At 41.3% G+C, this 26,075-nt stretch overlaps 1 pseudogene; it reads right to left on the reverse strand.

Annotated features, from left to right (window-relative positions):
- The window catches only part of LOC122688978, a 735,084-nt pseudogene that overhangs the window by 172,219 nt on the left and 536,790 nt on the right, over window positions 1–26,075 (reverse strand).

Consider the following 26,075-nt stretch of genomic DNA (forward strand, 5'->3'; position numbering starts at 1 on the left):
TCACAGTGAAGGGTATAATGTTTTGTTTTCTACTCTTCAAACAGAGATTAAGCCTAATATTTGTCTCAACAATAAATTTGACTGTTAATATAGTATAAGCAATCCACCAAGCAGCCAGCATCATAAACTCACAAACCTGGATGACGGATTCTGCTAACCACCTTAAGAAATAGTTTCTGGAAAAAAAAAAAGAAATACTTTCTGTAATTCATCTTAAAACATACAGCTGAATTCAAAGAATAATCTGGGTATTATAAGCAGTATCTTCATGCCTACCTTTCCATCTTTATCAGCCTCAGATGAAAAACCAAATGATGAAAACTTTCTGAAATAACGTTCTTCAATTTGCAGAAATTTAATTGAAACCCACTCTCCCATATGAAAAAAGTCACACCAAAATGTTTTTTAATCACTTGTATCATGTAAATGACTATCTTTCTCCTATGTTTTTTATTTAAGGACCAAAAGATGCCAACATTTGTTTGTATTTCTAGAACAGAAAAATACTGCCTATCTTTTATGACTGGCATAATCACAAATATCTAGAAATCACCCAGTAACCAACAGAATGCAGAAATGCCATGAGATGCTTTATTTTCATGGATGATGGAAAAATAAGGTAGTAAACATTTCTGCTGAGATATCTGAACAACTATTCTAGCTTTAGTTAAAATATTACTTTCTTGGGTAAAGATTTTAAAAGATTTAAAAGATACTCTGAGGTCATTAAGGCAATTCTAAGTTGTACCAACTGTACAATTCCAGTTGCAGGTTAGCAGTAAGACAAAAGAAAGATTAAGAATCAAATAAATGGATTTTTTTAAACAACACAAGAAAACAGATTGTAACAAAACAGGCAATTAGACCAAACCGTCAATATTAACTTCTAATTCTATGGGACAACTTTCATTAGTAAATGCTCAAAGTGTTAATTCCTCAACACCTCCATCAATTAGCAGCATCTTTTGGCTTGTAAAGCACTTTTATCATCTTAATCCTCATTCTCAGAACAATACAAATGGTTTCTCAGCCTATTATGTGTCTGACATCACCTAGAACGTGGCAGGATACAACAAAACATTTACTAAACAGACTAAACTTTCAAATTGCAAATGGTGACTAGACAGATGCACTGGCTTGCTTCTTCACAGGTGATCAGGAAGACGTTTCTCAGAACAGGGCTTCCCATGTTTGTGTTGAGTGGGAGTTACCTGGGAGACCTTGTTAACATGAAGATTCTGGTGCAGCCTCAGAGTCCTCACTTCTAATGGGCTGCCAGGTGAGGCCAGTGTCCCAGCCCTACCTTCTCAATGGGAAAGACTTGCTCTGTCTTGGGGGCAAGGAGGAGAGGGTGGTGGGCAGGACTGAGTCAATTTCCTAAAACACGGTATAGCCATGACTGCTGTCATGTGTAGTTATTACTTAATAATCAAGCTCCTGCTCTCAGAGTAAGCTACTGTTTTAGTTGTGCACGATCTCCTTCTACTTTCACCTGCGATTTATCATATTGTGTTTCGAATTGCTTTCGACAATCCCTTTGCACCAGGCAAAACATCACTGGGATAAAGATAAACACTATCACTAATACCACCAATCTGCCGACTCAATGGACATGAGTTTGAGCAAACCTTGGGAGATTGTGAAGGACAGGGAAGGCTGATGTGCTGCCATCCACAGGGCCGCAAAGAGTCAGACATGACTTGGCAACTGAACAACAATACCACCAAAGCAAAGAGAATGAGGTGAGTAGCCACTGCTGTTAACCAACAAACTCCTTGACTTGTGGACCAGGTCAGCAACAATCTACTTTAAACCCCCGAACCTACAGGACTTAGAGGAGGGTGGTGGAGAAATCAGAGATGCCTGGAAGGGAGGAGTGTGAACACCCACAGCAGTTCTTACTCCCCACATATCATCAGTCTTGTACTGAATCCAGAAGCTATTCTAAGTACATGGGGATCTCACCAGTGCCCCGATGCTATATAGAAACATTATGATACAGAGGTGATGGCTCCAAGGCCAATATGATTGCCACAGCAAAACATGAATTTTACTAATCTCTGAAGTTGAACACTTGGCTTTTCTTGGCCTCCTTCCGTCTCCAGTTACAGTTTTAGTAATCTGTTCATAGCAGTACAGACAGACCCTCATCTCGTGCAATGGGACAGTGGTATTTAGAGACTTACATGAAGGCTCAAAAGAGTAGTATGACTTTTCATATAGTACCAAATGAACGGAAAACATACCAAAATTGTGAAAGTAATTCTCATGTGATACTCAATTTACTACCAGACAAATGAAAATGACCCAGCCTAGGCTATCATGTTGGCACTTTGTCTCTCAATCAAGAGCATTAATCAGTCCTTAGGCTATAAACCCACGCTGTTGCCACATTCTACTCCCGGTAAACCCCAAGTAAGCTCTTGCTTGGATGGATGGTTCTTTTCCATGAATCTGATTAACGGACATCTTCCAATTCTTTTTCAGTCTATATCAATCATGAACAAAACTGAGAGCAAGGACCAGTCCAACACACAGCCTTATATAGGAGCAAAAAAGAATCCTGTAAGTCTGTTCACAGCTAGGCTCAAAGACTGACATGGGCAGATCTCGTTTTATTGCAGTTTCCTTTGCTGTACTTTGCAGACATTATGTTTACTAACTGAAGGTTTGTGGCAAGCTGAATTTAGCAAGTCTATCAGTGCCATTTTTCCAATGGCATTTGTGTCTCTGTTTTTGCTACTTCTCACAACATTTCAAACCCTTCACTAACAAAAAGATGATGACTTGCTGAAGACTCAGATGACTGTTAGCAAGTTTTAGCAATAAAGAATTTTTAGTAAAAGGGACGTGTATTATATTTACATATATTATTTTCTCCAACTGTGGTGTTGGAGAAGGCTTTTGAGAGTCCCTTGGATTGCAAGGAGATCCAATCAGTCCATCCTAAAGGAAATCAGTCCTGAATATTCACTGGAAAGACTTATGTTGAAGCTGAAACTCCAATACTTTGGCCACCTGATATGAAGAACTGACTTATTTGAAAAGACCTTGATGCTGGGAAAGACTGAAGGTGGAAGGAGAAGGGGACGACAGATGATGAGACAGTTGGATGGCATCACTGACTCAATGGGCACGAGTTTGAGTAAACTCCGGGAGTTGGTGATGGACAGGGAGGCCTGGCATGCTGTAGTCCATGGGTTCACAAAGAGTCGGACACGACAGAGTGACTGAACTGAACTGCACTAATATTGTTTTTAGACATAATGCAATTGCACACTTGATAGACTACAGTGAAATAACTGTTACATGCACTGGGAAACACAATAATCCATGTGACCCACTTTATTGTGCTACTCATTGCACTGGGGTGTTCTGGAACCAAACCCACAGTATCTCTGAGGTATGCTTGTACAGGCAGTTTTAGCTTTTAAGAAAAAACAATTTAGACTTGTCTAAAGTTGATACCATCATCTATAAAAGAAAAAAAAAGAGAGACAGAGATTCTACATGAAGTAATGCAACTATCATCACAGCCCCTATCCCAGCCTGTTGCAGCTACTTGACCTGGGCCCTAAGCTAGTGGTTTTCAGACTTAGGGACTTGAATTCCTTATGGGAGGAAGTGGGTGGAGGTGATCTTGGAGCTTTTTAAAGAGATTCACAAATCCATATATACAAAAGCACTGTTTCTCGACAGAATAAATCATGTCTAACCTATGTGGAAGGCATCAAAACCTACCTAAATACTAGTAAGATTAATTAGACATGGGGTTTTAAAGTGTTAATTCATTGCAGTTCTCTCATCTCCACTACGGAGTTGCTCAGTGGTATCTAAGATTACAGATCCTGCCAAGTTTTTGATTAGAAACAAGTTGTCAGCCTGTGGCAGTTACTGATGGGGATGGGACATGAAGCCATCATTGGGGTGTGAAAATCCCCTAGATCTTCCTGCAGATAGAAGTCACATGAAAGTGAAAGTGCAAGTCGCTCGGTTGTGTCTGACTCTTTGCGACCCCATGGACTATACAATCCATGGAATTCTGCAGGCCAGAATACTGGAGTGGGTAGCCTTTCCGTTCTCCAGGGGATCTTCCCAACCCAGGGATCGAACCCATGTCTCCCGAATTGCAGGCGGACTCTTTACCAGCTGAGCCACAATAGGTATGTGTAATAATTAAAAATTCATCCAGTTGTACCCTTAGATTTGTGCATTTTACTGTATGTAAACTATGCCTCAACAGAAAAGGGGGGGGGATTCTTACTCAAATAGGTTAGGAAGCACTATCCCTCCAAATCTAGGCCATGATGAAATTTTTCCCATCTGTGGCAAGTGGAAAAAAAAAGAAAATACCATAAGGAGATGGTGATAAAGCTAAATTTAGTTAACTTAAAGAAACGTCTTTATTCTGAGAATCTTTCCTACTTTTTTGGGCATCATTTGTTCTGAATATTCTTTCCTATATTTCATGGTCTTGTAATCTCATTTCTGTAAGAACAAACAATGATAATAAATTATAGTGGTTCTTTGTCTATTTTTGTAGTTTTAGTATGGTTTGCTGTGGTTTCATACCTTTACTTGGAAAAATATTCATAAAAAGCTGGTCATTCACGTTTGTTTTTTCTTTAAATGGCTCCATGAAATGGAGACACGTGCCCTGAACTTTCTCCATGACCATCTTCTTGGTCCAGATGTACTTTTAAGCTGACAATACGCCCATCCATCGACTCTGACACCTCCACTCTTATTCATCTGCCAAGTCACAGAAGTGCCATCCCTATGCCCACCTGGCCCTCCCCCACCCTGCAGCTCCTGAAGGAGTCAGAGAAATGGCCCTCTCCTGCAGGGACCTCTAAAGGGTCCTTACAGAGCTCTGATAGAGGGGACCTGTATTTACAGAAGGCCCAACGCAGCACACGCCCAATAAAAACATTATAAAACATCACGCCTTGGAGGAAGCAGAGCCGAGACTCTCAGAAGCCTGTGCACACCTGCAGCTAAGCATTCCTCGCCTGACCTTCAGACCAGGAGTCCAGCTGTCTAACACTTGGCTCCTTAAATTAAGAGAAAATTCACTGCCAATCTCCCAAGCAGACACTTCAAACCCCACACCCCTCCTACTCCTGGTAATAGCCCATCTCTCTGTGATCAAGATTATGACTTTAACACATTTTCAGGTTTCTTTCTTTTTTTTTTTCCTCAAGGAGAATTTCTGACAAGGTGGTAGGAAACTGTGTTACCTACAAAACCCTTTGAGGTTCACTCTGTCCTTTATCAGGTCAGCTGCCTGAATGATGATAATATCCTGCAACGCTCTTCCTGCACAAGAAGAATTCTCTCCATAAATCTACATAGACAAAACAAAGACTCACTGAGAACACAGAACAATAATGTGACAATTTGTGAGCTGCCGATGACACACTATACAGAAAAATTACGGCCAAGTCCCTAAGCTTAAAACACTTATATTGTAGCATACCTAGCTAAGATAATAGCTATGTAACTACCTATTCTATTTATTTTCGTTATTGGACCACTTAAGCTATTAGGCTATAATAAGTACTTTCCAAATGCTAAACTGCTTTAACTGTAAATAATTTCCTTTTACACAAAATTTCCAGGGCAAAAATACCTGTTTTGTTTTGTTTTACATACAGTGTTTCTATCAATACAGCAAACTGAAAAACATTTTTATATGAACTCGGCCATATTGATAATGCATACATTATGTCTAGGAAGACTGGAAAATAAAATTTTTCCTATCTGGTGAGCACCTCACACCATGATACAATTTGATAGCAGCCTACTGTCTGCTTTGCTTTTAAGCCTCACTCAACTGCAGAGTTCATAGTTAATTCCAAGCATCCTGGACTCATCTACTTCACAATTCCACCTAGCAGATAAAAATTTCATATAGCTTCTTTTTTTAATCTTCTGATTTGCCCATATGTATCTCTCATTCTTGGAGGATGAAGGAGGGTATCCCTTTGATCTGGAGAGGTCTATGTCCCACTTTATAAACTACCTCCTTTCTCTGTAATTGGCAACTTCATTCACAGGGCAATGTTGCCTCACAAAGGAAATGAAATGAACTCTCTTCCTAAGTAAAGACTCATGAAAATGAAGATATATTTAGGGTGCATTGCTTACATCTGTTTACTTGTTTCTTGCTGAACTCTTTTTGCACCCACAAAGTTTTGACAGAATATTTTTATCTTTTCCCAAGGCAAACAATTGATAATATATTGACTATAACTTAATCCTGAATACTTCAACCCCATCCTTATACTCCCTTAATTTTTATACTATCACCTCCTGAACACAACCTAATGAGAAGATGAAAATGACAGGAAATGATTTTATTTTTAACATGCTAAACCCATTAAAAAATACTTAAGTCAGATAACAGGAGGTACTACTGAAAAAGAGTATGAGTCAGCTGACACTTGACTGGTCCTGACAGTGTTCATTCACTCAGTCATTCAAAAACACTGAGTAGCGATCAGCCCCATTCTAGATGCTGGGATACAGTAGTGAACAAGACCAAAGGTTCTGTCCTCACAAAGCTCACAGTCTCCTGTCTTTATAAAATATGCAACCCTGTCAGCTGATTTTTTTTCTTTTAGTCAGCTGATTTTTTGACAACACAATGAAGGCAGCCCCACCTTGTCTCAGTAAGCATCTGGGGATATTCTACTATTAGATACCTATAAATAATCCCCCTTTTCACAAAGTTTTCAGAGTAAAGCATCCTCTAGTTTTTAAATACAGCATTTCTATCATTCAACAAATTGAAAATATTTCTATTATATACAAACTCTGCCATATTCATAACGAGTTCATGTAAAGGACTTGGAAAATGGGGGAACTTTTTTTTTCCTTATTTAGTGAACATCTTTCTCCATGATACAATTATCAGAGCATTCCAAAGACCTTCGGCCATGTCATTCCACATGAAGGAGACGCGAGTGATTATGAGCAAAGGGCAAATTTCTAACTAGCAAGTACTACACCAGGATTTGAGAGCTATTGTTTCAGAAATGCTGTAAGGCAGAAAAGAATCATACCTGAGAAGGAGTATGTTCGAGGTATGGATTGGAAATTCTTCTTGATTGAGTCTATTTGGAAGGAAAGAAAAGGGAAAAATCAGAACTAAACAGTTTTTGGTACCACTGTACCATTAAGGACACCACACGCAACCGTGGCAAGTCCAGCAATTGTCCGAGCCAAAAAATGTCAATGGCCACTGAGGATTAACATCCTTATTCTCATTCAAGGTAAATATCTGATCAACATTCACTCCAACGGGACAGGATAGTCTACCAGAATGGCTTCCACAACTTTATCTGTGTTGCTTTACTTTCAATGTGATTTTGATTCCACTTCTCCTTTCCCTTTGACTTCCCCTTTTACCGATCTAATTCCAGCTTTCATCCCTGTACCCCTAGACTGCTGTTTCAGCCTCTCAATGGATTTCCCCAGGCTCCAGTCACATTCCCTCAGGCCATCCTGCAAACTTCAAGTGAATAAAAGTCCCTGTGTAGCCCCCTCAACTGATGATGGGTCTCTCCTTGTTTCTAGGACTCAATGAAATCCCCGCTTGCCCTTCTGGGCCCACCAGAGTCAGCTTCCAGAAGATTTCTAGTATTCTCCTTCTACCTCCCCACGTGACTTCTATGATTCAACATGAAATCCACTTATCAGAACACATACCTGCCTTTGCTCATACCCTTCTCCAAAGCAGAAAGCCCTTCACCTTCTTTGACATGGCCCTGAACCCCAGTGAAGTCCAGGTCTGTACAGTCACCTGTACAATCACGGGTGAGGCTCCGTCCCCCTCCACTGGGGTTGTCCCTCTTTGGAGCTCCTTGTTTCTGACTATTTCCGGGGCAGTTCCCGGGTGCTCCATCTTACTGGCTGTCATTCCATATGTGCATTTGCCCAACTAATCCATAAGCTCCTTGAGGGAGAGCTGGCAGCTTACCTGGCTTTGCTTTCACAGGCTCTAGCACACAGCTGTGCACAAAAATGTTAAATTTTTCTATTCATTACAGATTATTTATATCTCTGTATCAATTGAGTATTTGCTGAATGGTTTTGAAATGTAGGAACTCATTTTTCCTGCCTAACAATCCAGTAAGTGGCACTATCACCCACGTGTGTTTAAGCACAATAGAAAACTATTATCATTTTCTGCTGCGGTTTAGGAAAAAGAACAGAGAAATGAACATTTACTGAGCTTCCAACCCTATGTTTAAAAGTTCTTTACATTTCTATTCTGAAGCTTGCTACCTTTTGAGATCCCATAGTTTTTTGTCTGCCACTTCCACTTCTTAGACTCACTTACTAAACATTCCCTGCCGTTCAGTGCCTTCCAGCCTCTGAACCTTCTACCAGACTTTATGGCAGAATTTCCATTTTGCCTCTGACCCACCCCATACAGCTCCCATACTACTTATCTTCTAATTAAACCTAAATAAATATATGGACTCTATATCCAGAAATGTCAGTTGGTACATTCTGCCAAAGACTTGCAATGGATCCCATCCTCCTAGAAATTATTTCAGTCAGTTCAGTTGCTCAGTCATGTCCCACTCTTTGTGACCCCATGGACTGCAGCATTCCATGCTTCCCTGTCCATCACCAATTCCTGGAGCTGGCTCAAATTCATGTCCATCAAGTGGGTGATGCCAAACAATCCAGAAATTGTTGAAGATAGGCCATTTTTATTTTTTTTAATAATTGTATTTATTTATTTACTTTTGGCTGAGCTGGTTCTTCATTGTTGAGAGGGCTTTTCTCTAGTTGCAGCGAGCAGGGTCTACTCTGTAGTTGTCGTGTATGGGTTTCTCATTTCAGTGGCTTCTCTTGTTGCAGAACAGGAGCTCTGGGGTGTGCAGGGTTCAGTAGTTGCAGCTCCCAGGCTCTAGAGCACAGGCTCAATAGTTGTGGCGCACAGGCCTAGTTGCTTTGGGGTATATGGGATCTTCCTGCATACCAGGGATCGAACCCGTGTCTGCTGCATTAGTAAGTGGATTCTTTACCACTGATCCACTCAGGGAAGTCCCATTTTTAATTGTCATATATTAAAATAAAACATCCACTCACCCTTTCTGGTCTAGTCTATACACATTCCCAACCAGCCATTCCTAGGCCTTTTGTCATCTGAGCCTAGGCTTTTGTACTCACTTACTGAAATGATGAACAGTGTGAAGTTTGCATCTACACCAGATTTACAATTCAAAGATGAATCATCATGATAAATGATTTTTTTTCCCCAAACAGACCTTTAAAAGTCAATATGGCAGGCCAGAATTGACCATTTTTATTACTCATCTAATTGCCTAAATCAGCTCAGAAAAGCAACTATCTCACCTGATCTAGTTAAAAAGAAGTCTTCCAGGTAGAAACAAGCTCTGAAGAATTAGGTGGGGGCACTTCACAAAAGAACACAAACGGCTTCCTTTCTCTCTGCTGCCAGCCCCAATCTGACTTGTCTCGACACTAGTGTTATACTTGCATGATTCCATTTCATAGAAACTTCCCCCGTGGGTGGCTTGTTACTAAAGATTGGTAAGGTGTGTCAATAACGCCATGGGGTCCTTCCATGCCGACTAGGCAACAGTGTTAGATGAGCTCCCAGCCCACAGGGCATCGACCAGGACCAGGAACTGCCTTTGAGAGCACACAATACCTAGGTTTGTTGTCAGAAATGCCTCAGAAGCCTGCTCCCAACTTGTCCCCAGGGAGCTGTGTTTTCTAAATGTTCCAGACAGCAGCTCTCAAATGGTACCAGAAAGGACTGATTTGTTCAACTGAAAATAACTACAATAAGCCTGTGCTTTTTTTTTTTAAGACCACTTTATGTCAGCTGTTGGTACTGTCTAAAAATTGCAAGTGCCAAAGACTTATTAAAACAGAACATGGAGGAGGAGCCAAGATGGCGGAGGAATAGGACACAGAGACAACTTTCTCCCCTACAAATTCATCGAAAGATCATTTGAACGCTGAGCAAACTCCACAAAACAACTTTTGATTGCTAGCAGAGGACATCAGGCACCCAGAAAAGCAGCCCATTGTCTTCGAAAGGAGGTAGGACAAAATATAAAAGATAAAAAGAGAGACAAAAGAGCTAGGGATGGAGACCTGTCCCAGGAAGGGAGTCGTAATAGAGGAAGTTTCCAAACACCAGGAAACCCTCTCACTGGCGGGTCTGGGGGAAGTTTTCAAATCTTGGAGGGCAACCTAACTGGGAGGAAAAATAAATAAAACCCACAGATTACATGCCTAAAAGCAACTCCCAGCAGAAAAATACCCCAGACGCTCGCATCCGCCACCAGCAAGTGGGGCTGAACAGAGAGGAGCCGGAGGCATTGCTTAGGGTAAGGACCGGGTCTGAATGCCCTGAGGGCAATCGGAGGGAGCTAACATGAGATGGCAACTTAAACTGTGGGATAGCAAGAGAGAGAGAAAAAATTAACCGGCCGGAACATACTGCCAGCCATTTGCAGAACAAAAGAAAGACTGAGCAATTCCAGAGAATAGCTAGCTGGCAGCGGATCGACCCATCCCCCACCGGAGGCAGGAGGCAGGGGGGAGGGGAAAGGGGCAAACTCGGCCCCAGAGATGGCATCCCCTACCAAACTGCAAACAGGCTCCCAGTTTCTAACCAAAGACTTCCTGAGATTCTGGATGGTCGACATCTGCCGGGAGGGTCGCGGCTAGAGACCAGCTCCCGAGAACAGACACAAGGTGCACCCGACCAGTGCATGCAGAAACTGAGGCTGGGACCGCGGAGGGGATAAGGCGCACCGCGCCCAGGGAGAGTGCACTCGTGAAGCTCCTGGATGCCTGAGCTGCTCGGCCGGGGAAGGCACAAAACGCAGGCCCAACCAAGTTTGCACTTCTGTGGAGAACCGGAAAACTGGAACTGCACGCAACTCAGGGCCCGCTCCCTATAGAGCAGCCTGGAGCCTGAACAGTGTAGCACACTCGCCATGAGTGGGGACATATCCAGTGTGGCCGGAACACTGCAAGTACTCCCCACACACACCAGTGACATTTGTCTGCAGCGCCCCTCCCTCCCCACAGCACGACTGAACAAGCGAACCTAATCAAGAGACCACCTCCACCCGCTTGTGTCAGGGCGGAAATTAGACACTGAAGAGACCTGCAAACAGAAGCCAAATAAACAAAGGGAACCGCTTCAGAAGTGACTGGTGCAACAGATTAAAATACCTGTAGGCAACACTGACTACACTGGAAGGGGCCTATAGATATCCAGAAGTGTTAAGTTGGAACAAGGAGCTATCTGAAACTGAACCGAACCCATACTGCCCACAACAGCTCCAGAGAAATTCCTAGATATATTTTTACTACTTTGTTTTAATTTAAAAAAAAAGTTTTTTTCTTTTCTTTTTTTCTTTTTTCATTTTTTATTTTCTTTTAAAATTCCCTATTACTCCTCAATTTCCATTTTCATATATTTTTACTATCTTTTTTAATTAAAATTTTCTTTTTCAAGATGGCAGAGGAATAGGACACAGAGACAACTTTCTCCCCTACAAATTCATCGAAAGATCATTTGAACGCTGAGCAAACTCCACAAAACAACTTCTGATCACTAGCAGAGGACATCAGACACCCAGAAAAGCAGCCCATTGTCTTCGAAAGGAGGTAGGACAAAATATAAAAGATAAAAAGAGAAACAACAGAGTTAGGGATGGAGATCCATCCCAGGAAGGGAGTAGTAATAGAGGAAGTTTCCAAACACCAGGAAACCCTCTCACTGGCGGGTCTGGGGGAAGTTTTCGAATCTCGGAGGGCAACCTAACTGGGAGGAAAAATAAATAAAACCCACCGATTACATGCCTAAAAGCAACTCCCAGCAGAAAAGTACCCCAGATGCTCGCATCCGCCACCAGCAAGTAGGGGCAGAACGGAGAGGAGCGGGCAGCATTGCTTAGGGTAAGGACCGGGCCTGAATGCCCTGAGGGCAATTGGAGGGAGCTAAGGTGAGACAGCAACTTAAACTGTGGGATCGCAAGAGAGAGAGAATTAACTTGGGAAAAGCCCTAAACTTAGGCACTACCCACCCATTCCCAGAACGAAGGACTGAGCGGAATACCAGAGAAGAGCGAGCCGGCTGCGGACCGGCCCATCCCCCGCTGGAGGCAGGAGGCAGGGGGGAGGGGAAAGGGGCAAACTCGGCCCCAGAGACGGCACCCCTACCAAATGGCAAACAAGCTTCCAGCTTCTAACCAAAGACTTCCTGAGATTCTGGATGGTTGACATCCACTGGGAGGGTCGCAGCTAGAGTCCAGCTCCCCAGAACAGACACAGGGCACACCGGACCAGCGTGCCCAGAAACTGAGGCTGGGACTGCGGAGGAGAGAAGGTGCACTGCACCCAGGGAGAGTGCTCCTGGCTGCCTGAGCTGCTCAGGCAGGGAAGGCTCAAAACGCAGGCCCAACGGAGTCTGCATTTTTGTGGAGTACTGGAAAACCTGAATCTGAGCGGCTTAGGCCTGGGAAGTGCATGCAACCCAGGGCCCGCTCCCTGGAGAGCAGCCTGGAGCCTGAGCAGTGTAGACGGGGAAAGCACACACCGTGAGCGGAGGCAAACCCAGTGTGGCCGGAACACTGCGAATGCTCCCCACACAGGCCAGTGACATTTGTCTGCAGCACCCCTCCCTCCCCACAGCACGACTGAACAAGCGAACCTAAACAAGAGACCACCTCCACCTGCTTGTGTCAGGGCGGAAATTAGACACTGAAGAGACCTGCAAACAGAAGCCAAATAAACAAAGGGAACTGCTTCAGAAGTGACAGGTGCATCAGGTTAAAATCCCTGTAGTTAACACTGACTACACTGGAAGGGGCCTATACATATCGAGAAGTGTAAGCTTGAACAAGGAGCTATCTGAAACTGAACCAAACCCACACTGCCCGCAACAGCTCCAGAGAAATTCCTGGATATATTTTTACTATTATTATCGTTTTTTAATTAAAATTTTTTTTCTCTTGTTTTTCTTTTTTATAAAGTCCTCTATTACTCCTCTATTACTCCTTAATTTTCAATTTTATAACCCACTATAACCTGGCAAGAAAAAAAAAGGACCCTAATTTAAAGCGAACTTCATATATATTTCTTAAATTTTTTGTGTTTTTGTGGTTTTTTAATATTGTATTTTTAAGAGTCTAACCTCTACTCTAGATTTTTTAATCTTTGTTTTTCAGTATTTGATATCAATTTTGGACATTTAAGAATCCAACCTCCAGTACCCATTTTTACTGAGGAGTGTGATTACTGGTTTGATCACTCTCTCCCCCTTTTGACTCTCCTTTTTCTCCCCCAGATCACCTCTATTTCCTCCCTCCCCCTTCTCTTCTCAATTCAATTCTGTGAATCTCTGTGGGTGTTCGGGGCTATGGAGAATACTTAGGGAACAGAGTACAACCTAGATCTATCTCTCCTCTCTTGAATCCCCCTTTTTCTCCTCCTGCTCACCTCTATCTCCTTCCTCCCTCTCCTCTTCTTCATGTAACTCTGTGAACCTCTCTGGGTGTCCCTCACTGTGGAGAATCCTTTCACCATTAACCTAGAAGTTTTATTATCAGTGCTGTATGGAGGGAGAAGTCTTGAGGCTACTGAAAGAATAAGACTGAAATCCAGAGGCAAGGGGCTTAAGCCCAAAACCTGAGAACACCAGAGAACTCCTGACTACAGGGAACATTAAATAATAAGAGATCATCCAAAAGCCTCCATACCTACACTGAAACCAACCACCACCCAAGAGCCAATAAGTTCCAGAGCAAGACATACCATGCAAATTCTCCAGCAACGCAGGTACATAGCCCTGAGTGTCAATATACAGGCTGCCCAAAGTCACATCAAACACATAGTCCCATCTCAAAACTCACTACTGGACACGCCACTGCACTCCAGAGAGAAGAAATCCAGCTCCACCCACCAGAACACCGACACAAACTTCTCTAACCTGCAAACCTCGACAAGCCAAACATCCATCCCCAACCACTGGGAGAAACCTCCACAATAAAAAGGAACCACAGACTACAAGAATACAAAAGGCCACCCCACACCCAGCAATCTAAATAAGATGAAAAGGCAGAGAAATACCCAGCAGGTAAAGGAACATGAAAAATGCCCACCAAGCCAAACAAAAGAGGAGGAGATAGGGAATCTACCTGAAAAAGAATTTAAAATAATGATAATAAAAATGATCCAAAATCTTGAAAACAAAATGGAGTTACAGATAAATAACTTGGAGAAAACGATTAAGAAGATGCAAGAAATGTTTAACAAGGACCTAGAAGAAATAAAAAAGAGTCAATTAAAAATGAATAATGCAATAAGTGAGATCAAAAACACTCTGGAGGGAACCAACAGTAGAATAACAGAGACAGAAGATAGGATACATGAGGTAGAAGATAAAATGGTGGAAATAAATGAAGCAGAGAGGAAAAAAGAAAAAAGAATTAAAAGAAATGAGTACAACCTCAGGGACCTCTGGGACAATGTGAAATGCCCCAACATTTGAATCATAGGAGTCCCAGAAGAAAAAGACAAAAAGAAAGGCCATGAGAAGATACTTGAGGAGATAATAGCTGAAAACTTCCCTAAAATGGGGAAGGAAGTAGCCACCCAAGTCCAAGAAACCCAGAGAGTCCCAAACAGGATAAACCCAAGGCGAAACACCCCAAGACACATATTAGTCAAATTAACAAAGATCAAACACAAAGAACAAATATTAAAAGCAGCAAGGGAGAAACAACAAATAACACACAAGGGGATTCCCATAAGGATAACAGCTGATCTTTCAATAGAAACTCTTCAGGCCAGAAAGGAATGGCAGGACATACTTAAGGTAATGAAAGAGAATAATCTACAACCCAGATTACTGTACCCAGCAAGGATCTCATTCAGATATGAAGGAGAATTTAAAAGCTTTACAGACAAGCAAAAGCTGAGAGAATTCAGCACCACCAAACCAGTTCTTCAACAAATGCTAAAGGATCTTCTCTAGACAGGAAGCACATAAAGTCTGCATGAACGTGAACCCAAGACAACAAACCAAATGGCAACGGGACCATTCTTATCAATAATTACCTTAAATGTAAATGGGTTGAATGCCCCAACCAAAAGACAAAGACTGGCTGAATGGATACAAAAGCAAGACCCCTATATATGCTGTCTACAAGAGACCCACCTCAAAGCAAGGGACACATACAGACTCAAAGTGAAAGGCTGGAAAAAAATACTTCACACAAATGGAGAACAAAAGAAAGCAGGAGTTGCAATACTTATATCAGATAAAATAGACTTCAAAATAAAGGCTGTGAAAAGAGACAAAGAAGGACACTACATAATGATCAAAGGATCAATCCAAGAAGATATAACAATTATAAATACATATGCACCCAACATAGGAGCACCACAATATGTGAGGCAAATGCTAACAACAATGAAGGGGGAAATTAACAATAACATAATAATATTGGGAGACTTTAATACCCTACTCACACCTATGGACAGATCAACTAAACAGAAAATTAACAAGGAAACACAAACTTTAAATGACACAATGGTTCAGCTAGACCTAATTGATATCTATAGGACATTTCACCCCAAAACAATCAATTTCACCTTTTTCTCAAGTGCACACGGAACATTCTCCAGAATAGATCACATCCTAGGCCATAAATCTAGCCTTGGTAAATTCAAAAATATTGAAATCATTCCAATCATCTTTTCTGACCACAAGGCAGTAAGATTAGATCTCAATTACAGGAAAAAAAACAACTATTAAAAATTCCAACATATGGAGGCTAAATAACACGCTTCTGAATAACCAACAAATCATAGAAGAAATCAAAAAAGAAATCAAAATATGCATAGAAACAAATGAAAATGAAAACACAACAACCAAAGCCTTTGGGACACTGTAAAAGAAGTGCTAAGGGGAAGGTTCATAGCATTACAGGCTTACCTCAAGAAACAAGAAAAAAGTCAAATAAATAACCTAACTCTACACCTAAAGCAACTAGAGAAGGAATAAATGAAGAACCCCAGGGTTAGTAGAAGGAAAGAAATCTTAAAAATTAGGGCAGAAATAAATGCAAAAGCAACCAAAGAGACCATAGCAAAAGTCAACAAAGCGAAAAGTTGGTTTTTTGAAAAGGTAAATAAAATTGACAAACCATTAGCCACACTCATCAAGAAACTAAGGGAGAAGAACCAAATCAACAAAATTAGAAATGAAAATGGAGGGATCACAACAGACAACTATGAAATACAAAGGATCATAAGAGACTACTACCAGCAGCTCTATGCCAATAAAATGGACAACTTAGAAGAAATGAACAAATTCTTAGAAAAGTATAACTTTCCAAAACTGAACCAGGAAGAAATAGAAGATCTTAACAGACCCATCACAAGCACAGAAATCGAAACTGTAATCAGAAATCTTCCAGCAAACAAAAGCCCAGGACAAGATGGCTTCACAGCTGAATTCTATCAAAAATTTAGAGAAGAGCTAACACCTATCTTACTCAAACTCTTCCAGAAAATTGCAGAAGGCGGCAAACTTCCAAACTCATTCTATGAGGCCAACATCACCCTAATTCCAAAACCAGACAAAGATGCCACAAAAAAAAGAATACTACAGGCCAATATCACTGATGAACATAGATGCAAAAATCCTTAACAAAATTCTAGCAAACAGAATCCAACAACATATTAAAAAGATCATACATCATGACCAAGTGGGCTTTATCCCAGGAATGCAAGGATTCTTTAATATCCGCAAATCAATCAATGTAGTACACCACATTAACAAATTGAAAGATAAAAACCATATGATTATCTCAAGAGATGCAGAAAAAGCCTTTGACAAAATTCAACATCCATTTATGATAAAAACTCTCCAGAAAGCAGGCATAGAAGGAACATACCTCAACATAATAAAAGCTATATATGACAAACCCACAGCAAACATTATCCTCAATGGTGAAAAACTGAAAGAATTTCCTTTAAAGTCAGGAACAAGACAAGGGTGTCCACTCTCACCACTACTATTCAACATAGTTTTGGAATTGTTGGCCACAGCAATCAGAGCAGAAAAGAAATAAAAGGAATTCAGATAGGAAAAGAAGTAGTAAAACTCTCACTGTTTGCAGACGACATGATCCTGTACATAGAAAACCCTAAAGACTCTACCAGAAAATTACTACAGCTAATCAATGAATACAGTAATGTCGCAGGATATAAAATTAACACAGAGAAATAAATCCCTTGCATCCCTATACACTAACAATGAGAAAACAGAAAGAGAAATTAAGGAAACAATACCATTCACCACTGCAACAAAAAGAATAAAATACTTAGGAGTATATCTACCTAAAGAAACAAAAGACCTATACATAGAAAACTATAAAACACTGATGAAAGAAATCAAAGAGGACACAAACAGATGGAGAAACATACCAACATACCGTGTTCATGGATTGGAAGAATCAATATTGTGAAAATGAGTATACACCCAAAGCAATCTATAGATTCAATGCAATCCAATGGTATCTTGCTACCAATCAATCTACCAATCCAATCAAGCTACCAACGGTATTCTTCACAGAACTAGAACAAATAATTTCACAATTTCTATGGAAATACAAAAAACCTCAAATAGCCAAAGTAATCTTGGGAAAGAAGAATGGAACTGGAGGAATCAACCTGCCTGACTTCAGGCTCTACTACAAAGCCACAGTCATCAAGACAGTATCGTACTGGCACAAAGACAGAAATATAGATCAATGGAACAAAATAGAAAGCCCAGAGATAAATCCACAAACCTATGGACACCTTATCTTTGATAAAGGAGGCAAGGATATACAATGGAAAAAAGATGACCTCTTTAACAAGTGGTGCTGGGAAAACTGGTCAACCACTTGTAAAAGAATGAAACTAGAACACGTTCTAACACCATACACAAAATTAAACTCAAAATGGATTAAAGACCTAAATGTAAGACCAGAAACTATAAAACTCCTAGAGGAGAACATAGGCAAAACACTCTCCGACATAAATCACAGCAGGATCCTCTATGACCCACCTCCCAGAATATTGGAAATAAAAGCAAAACTAAACAAATGGGACCTAATGAAACTTAAAAGCTTTTGCACAACAAAGGAAACTATAAGCAAGGTGAAAAGACAGCCCTCAGAATGGGAGAAAATAATAGCAAACGAAGAAACAGACAAAGGATTAATCTCAAAAATATACAAGCAACTCCTGCAGCTCAATTCCAGAAAAGTAAGAAATTCAATCAAAAAATGGGCCAAAGAACTAAACAGACATTTCTCCAAAGAAGACATACAGATGGCTAACAAACACATGAAAAGATGCTCAACATCACTCATTATCAGAGAAATGCAAATCAAAACCACAATGAGGTACCATTACACGCCAGTCAGGATGGCTGCTATCCAAAAGTCTACAAGCAATAAATGCTGGAGAGGGTGTGGAGAAAAGGGAAACCTCTTACACTGTTGGTGAGAATGCAAACTAGTACAGCCGCTATAGAGAACAGTGTGGAGATTTCTTAAAAAACTGGAAATAGAACTGCCATATGACCCAGCAATCCCACTCCTGGGCATACACACTGAGGAAACCAGATCTGAAAGAGACACGTGCACCCCAATGTTCATCGCAGCACTGTTTATAATTGCCCGGACATGGAAGCAACCTAGATGCCCATCAGCAGATGAATGGATAAGGAAGCTGTGGTAGATATACACCATGGAGTATTACTCAGCCGTTAAAAAGAATTCATTTGAATCAGTTCTAATGAGATGGATGAAACTGGAACCCATTATACAGAGTGAAGTAAGCCAGAAAGATAAAGACCAATACTGTATACTAACGCATATATATGGAATTTAGAAAGATGGTAACAATAACCCTATATGCAAAACAGAAAAAGAGACACAGATGTACAGAACAGAATTTTTGACTCTGTGGGAGAAGGCGAGGGTGGGATGTTTCGAGAGAACAGCATCAAAACATGTATATTATCTAGGGTGAAACAGATCACCAGCCCAGGCTGGATGCATGAGACCAGTGCTTGGGCCTGGTGCACTCGGAAGACCCAGAGGAATCGGGTGGAGAGGGAGGTGGGAGGGGGGATTGGGATGGGGAATACATGTAAATCCATGGCTGATTCATGTTAATGTATGACAAAAACCACTACAATATTGTAAATTAATTAGCCTCCAACTAATAAAAATAGATGAAAAAAAAAATAAAAATGGTTAAGATGGGCTTCCCAGGAGGATCAGTGGTAAAGAATCTGCCTGCTAATGCAGGAGACAGGGGTTAGATCTTTGATCCAGGAAGATCCCACATGCTGCAGAGCAACTAAGCCCGTGCGTGTGTACTCAGTCGCTCCGTCCTGTCTGACTCTTTGTGGCCCTATGGACTATAGGTTACTAGGCTCCTCTGTCCACGAAATTTTCCAGGCAAGAATACTGGAATGGGTTGCCATTTCTTTCTCCAGGGGATCTTCTCAACCCAGGGATCGAACCTGCATATCTTGTGACTCCTGCATTGGCAGGGCGATTATTTACCATTGAGCCAGCTGGGAAGCCATGTGCCACAACCACTGAGCCTGTGCTCTAGAGCCCCAGAGCCACAACTACTGAAGCCCACACACCTACAGACTGTGCTCCACAACAAGAGAAGCCACAGCAATGAGATGCCCGCCACCACAACTAGAGAGTAGCCCCCCTTTACCACAAGAGAAAACCTGTGCAGCAATGAAGATGCAGCACAACCAAAAATAAAAAAATAAAATTATAAAAATTAAAATTAAAAAATGGTAAAGATGGTAAATTTCATATTTCATTTATTTTACCACAATATAAAAAAAAATTAGGGCTTTCCTGGTGGCTCAGCGGTGAAGAATCTGCTTGCTAACAGAGGACACAGGTTCAATCCCTCATCTGGGAAGATGCCACATGCCAGTGGAGCAACTCAGCCCGAGTGCCACAACTAGTGAGTTAGTGTTCTGGAGCCTGTGCTCTGCGACAAGAAGCATGCACTGCAGAATAGCAGCTGTTTGCCTCAACTAGGGAAAAGCCTGCACAGCAACAAAGACTCAGCACAGTCAAAAACAAACAAAATTTTTTAAAAAAAATTTATTTTTAAACCATACTTGATAGATTTTGAAATTCTAAATTTACTTACAAATGATTGTCTCCAAAACTAAGTAAATAAACATATAACTAAAGCCACACAAAGCAGCTGAAGGCTTTTCTTGGGCTCTGACTTGGCCTGTGAATTGCCTGAGCCTCCAGGCCTTGAGTGAATCAACTCCCTGTCAAACCTACTTCTTAATTTTAATGAGGTTTTAAATGGCAACGTTAGAAATGTAATCACAGGCAAATGAAGCTTCAGAACTTAATTACTGCAACTGTGTGCCCTTATAAATGTATTTCTGTGCATCACAAAGTCGTCAGAGTCCTCGGTGTAAATAAAGCCTTGAAGAGGAAGGTGAAAACCTGGCCTGTTCCACCTGCAGATAACAAACTTGACTCTCTCCACTCACCCACATTTCCATAGTCAAGAGTCCATGCTAAGAGAAGGTTTTCAAAGTCGTTCCCTATTTCTTACTGCCAACTATATTGGACACACAGAGGGAAACTTCCTTTTGAAAGCTTTCCAATTATGAATTCACTCCAGACTCGTGGCAGGCAATTCCTTTCACATAGCTCTCACTTAGGTACCGTGTATCTCAAGTTGGACAACCAAAACTTCACCACCATCACGGGCTATGACCCACCGGGTGATGCATTCCGTTTAAACCACCTTCTCTCCGGCTCTCTCTCACTCTTCTGTGCCAGACGGAGCAACCCACTACAAGGTGAGCACAGACAAAACTGGAATAAGCTGTGACTGTTTGTTTAATCACTGCCTTGTAAACTTTTCCGACTACAACAAACAGTAAGCAGTACATTTTATGTGGTGGCCTGGGTCACATAAACATATGTGTATTTGTACATAATGGAAACAAAACACGTTTAATCATCTCCTTATACAGCCTGCCAAATGAGATCAAACCTGAACCCATTGTTATTTTACATATATTCATATTAAATATTAACAATTCATTGTAATGATTCTACAATGTTCATGTTAAAGAGTCAATGAAAGAACTATTTAGCTATTTAAATCTTTCAAATGTTCAATAGATAAATAGTTGATTACTCATATATTTACATGATCAAAATCAGGCTGAACTGCATGACCATATACCTAGATATATATATCTGTTTGTGTGGAGAAAGAGAGAGTAACCAAATAAACTTGGGACCCAAAACAGCATATTCAACACGTGGATTACACCAAGTCATTGACTTTTTGCTTTTAAATAAAGCTTCTCTATAAATGGACTATGCTCTAGCTTGCCAAAGTAACCAACACTCTTAGTAATTTTAAAGGAAAGATTCTTTCAATAAAAGGATAGATATAATTGTCTTTGAACAAAATCAAAGAGGGAAAAGAGTACTATAGAAACCTATTTTTTAATATTTAGTATGAATAATAATGACAATAATAAGCAATTATGTTAATTATTAGTATGTTTAAATATTAATGCTACACTTAAAAGGGGGAGAGGACTCCTAAACCATTCTCAGAAGTAAGATGGTTTATTGTCTATGACAATCTCCATTTTGGCTGTTCTCTCTGAACAGAATAACAGGAGGAAATTGTAATGACCATGAAAACATAATATCAAACAAAAGAAGACAACTGGCAGGAAAAAGTTGATTACCATATCGCTCAGGGTTATATCGCAGGTTAAACTGAAGCCCCAAATATACAGACCGTGATTTTTATGTGCTTCTGTTGTTAATAGTGTCCCAGAATCGATGGTTCTGAGGGAACCACAAAGAACTGAAACAATGTCCTTGAACAAACCTTTGGCCATTAGCAATAAGGGAGAAACTAGTTCCAGAAAAGAAACAGTTGGGGGCACAGAAACAAAGCCTGCAGCCCAGAGAGCAATTATATTTACCAGCTAAAAGACAAAATATATGTATAGGTATGCACAACCTCAACTAGAAATGCATACTCACCAAACACTGAGATACTGTTTATTATTTGCCAGTCACTGTTTAAGTACTTCTTCCAAATATAGTGAGAATGCATTTCTCACTGACAGCTATCCCTGGAGGTTAAGAGATGTGTCCAGAGTTGCTTAGCTGGCACGTGACAGAGAGACCCAGGCTGGTTGTTCTTGACATTCATGCCTTTTTTTTTTAAGGTTTTTGGCATGTGGACCATTTTAAAAGTCTTTCTTAAATTTGTTACAATGACAGTTTCTGTTTTATGTTTTGGTTTTTTGGCCACAAGACACATGGGATCTTAGCTCCCTGACTGGGGATCAAACCCACAACCCCTGCATTGGAAGGTGAAGTCTTAACCACTGGACCATCAGGGAAGTCCCCACTCATGCTTATGATTGTTTATTCTATGGCTTCTTCTCTGGAAACATCCTTGGTTCCTGCCCCGTCAGAAGCCTACCTCTCCAGCCTTCCAATAATTCTGCAGGATGACCTATATAACACCTAGTAATTTCAAAGTTGCTTTCTCTTGTTCTCAATCAAAACCCCGATTGACTCGGTCCCAAATCCAATTATAGACACAAGTTTAAGCGAACACAAAAGGCTCCTCCAAACTATGGCCCAGCAGCAACTCAATTACCTGAGGACTGAGGTGAGAGGGAGGTAGGCTTGGAGGTGGGGTACACATATTTATGGGGCTCATGTCAATGAGACAAATTCTCATCCTACAGGGTGAGAAGCAGGAGCTGTCAGGAAACTTATGAAAGCAAGAGAGGTGTTTGTTTTTCTCAACGTTAAGCAGGTGGATTTTGAGAGGTCAGGTTTGAAAACGTTTACAATTTTCTACCTGAGTCTACTGAGACAAACAGCTATGGGTATCTTGAGGTCACAATTCCCTGGACTTCACAGAGAAATTTAAGAATTGAAAACAAGCAGGATTAAAGGATATACTCTCCTTTCTATGCTCTCCTACTTCACCTTCCACCGCCTGACCCGAGGTGTGGGTGGAGGGCAGCTGGCACTGAAGGTGGAGACCTAGAGCTGAGCAGATGCAGCCTGAGGTCAAGGCTGGGAGGTAGGGGAGGCGAGGAGGCACCCATTTCCATCTGCCCGAGGTCACAAGGCAGGAGCAACCCTGAGAGACCCAGCAGAATGGGAGTAGACTGCCCTTCAGCTCCTCTGCCCCAACCAAGAAGTGGAAATTTCAAACTATGTCCTGAAGACACACACTTTCATTTAGTCACTTAAAAAGAATCCCCTTTCCCTCCTTTTTCATCACAAAAGCTGACTTACACTCAGTTTTTCATTCAAACACACACACACACTCTCTCATAATCTCTAAGAGTCCTTCCTTATAGAACTGACACCACCTCTGGTCGTACTTCTGACAGTTATATTTCTTTCAACACCAGGAACTTATTCTGAGTCCTTGCTAATTTTTAGCTAGGAAATCACTGAATCCTAGCATCCTGACCTTCCCCCACCCTCGGACCTCTCACTCCCAACACCTCCACCTCACACCAGGCCCTCAGCTTCTGTTACCTGGACAACAGCCCCCAACGAATTCTGCTGCCTTCAACCTCTCCTTTATCCATTCTGCACCCCACACACCTAGACTAAACTTTAAGAAATGTTTTTGTCAATAGACAGTGACTACAGCCTTAACTGTTAGACCCCATCCACATATAGTCTCAACATTATTCTGTCCCCAAACCCATATGTGTACTGCACGGAGTGATTCTCAACCCAAAATAGGGTGCCCAGCACATCTCATCAAGAGAATGGCCTTTATACAAAGACTTGAAGTAGGTGAATAGGTATCTGGAGAAAGAAGGCTTTAGACAAAGAAAACACCAGGTGCAAAGGCCCTGAGGTGGGAGGATGCCCACTGTGATGGACAACCAGCAAAAAGGCCAGGGGGCTAGAGCAGTGAAAGAGGGTAAGGATGTGTCTTTATCAGATCTGAGGACAAGCCTGTCTCCTTCTGTCTATAAAGCAAATTCTCTGCACTGTTAACACACCACTCACATTTGTATCTAATGTAAAATGTGTCAGAATCTCTCAGCAAATCAAAGTACAGTACATGCAACCTTTGCTGCCTAATAACTAACCTTGATTGTTATTTTACACCTGCTTTGTTCTTTTCCTAATGTAACAGCTAGATTAATTTTTGAGATCAAAGAACTGTCAGGAGCATAACAGCTTAGGAGAAGTAGAATAGTGTAGAGTAGTGCTTGCAAGTCTCTGTTAGGATACTGTGTCTCGTTTTTCATGGGAACAGGCAGATCTTTCCTCTTGCTGACAGCCTGCTTTCACTTTTTTCTTGAGGTCTTAAAGAAAAGATAAGCCTACTTCTTGGAGCTGTATTCCAAACACTAGTTTCCCTGGGATGCAGCACATAAAATAAGTCCAGATACCACCCTCACCAAGGTAAGGAGACCTCAAGCTAGTGAACAAAGCCCAGCCCTGATGTCACTGCCACTGGAGAAGGTTTGTCTCCAGCCCAGGGAGGTAGATTCCCCGCTCTCCCCTGTGCTCTTAGGTGCTTTATGTTCTACCACAGTCATTACCATGCTAATTTGTAATTTGTACAGTTTTATAAGACTAGAATGTAATACTACGAACCTGCTTACCTCTCCACCTGGGCTGAAAGACTGGGATCATACCTTTATTCATTTCTGAATTCTCAGTTTCTGGAGCCTGAGGTAGGTACTCCTAATATCTGTGCCTCCTTTCTCCTTCAAAGCTCCTGGGAAGAGGACACTTACCCCATGCCTTGAAGTGAATCAGGTCATGTGACTTGCTCTGGCCAATCAGATGTCAGTAACACACCCTTCAGAGAGGTGTATTTAAATACCCTTGTGGAGTTCTCCATTCTTTCTTCATGTTTCATAGTCATAGTGGAAGGTGATGATGATGCAGAAATGCCCTATGATGGAGGCAGAGCCACCACAAGGAGGAAAACTCCCCATGGTGAGCACCCAGACACCAAATGGTCTTTCCATGAGTAAGAAAGAAATGTCTATAGTGTTAAGCCGCAAAGATTTTGCAGTATTTTTGTCACTGCTCCAAAACCTAGACTATCCTAACATCAGATGATAGGTACCTTACACAGATTTTTAGAAGGAAGAAAAGATATCAGGAAATGCAAAAGTGAGGATGACTCACTGGACAGCAGTCTGGGATAGGAGGGGTGTGTGTGTGTTCAACGCACAGTTGTGTCCGACTCTTTGCGACCCCATGGATTGCAGCCCGCCAGGCTTCTCTGTCCATGGAATTCTCCAGGCAACAGTACTGGAGTCGGTTGCCATTTCCTTCTCCATACAACCGCCTGTTGTGTGTGTGTAAGTGCTATATTATCATGAAGCTGCCTGTGGTGAAAGAACTAATTAACAAGATCATTAATCCACTTTGTTATCTATCTAGCCTTGTACTCACAAAGCTAATTGCTTAAATGAAGGTTCTACATTTATTACTGCCATTAAGGAATGAAACTGATTTTGCATTTCACAGCCTTAGTTCTCACCAGAGCAATACCTTCTTGTACACATCTTTTGGACCAAGATAGAAGTCTCTATTTAAAGGAGGTAGTTTTGAAAATGTAAAACTAATTAGAAATCAATGTTTGTAAACTCTGCATCCCTCAGTGCAGACCAGTGAGACAGTGGTTATCCAAGCCCATGCAAAAGTTCTTCTCCTGGGAAGTTAAGGAAGAAAGGTAAATATAACCGCTGTAAGAGCTTAAATCACCTAAAAAAGAGGGGATCTTTAACATGTAAAAGTGGGTTTGAGTTACCCAGATTTCTAAAAGGGGCTTGTAGCATCCCTGGTTATATGAAACAGCCCTCAGGTGGGGCCAGGTAAATGGTAAAAGGATGAAGAAATAAAGAGGGCTGTGCAGGGAAACAAGGAGGGCAGACAATAGGGAGAGCT

The sequence above is a fragment of the Cervus elaphus genome, chromosome X (genome assembly GCF_910594005.1).
Source record: "Cervus elaphus chromosome X, mCerEla1.1, whole genome shotgun sequence".
Lineage (NCBI taxonomy): Eukaryota > Metazoa > Chordata > Mammalia > Artiodactyla > Cervidae > Cervus > Cervus elaphus.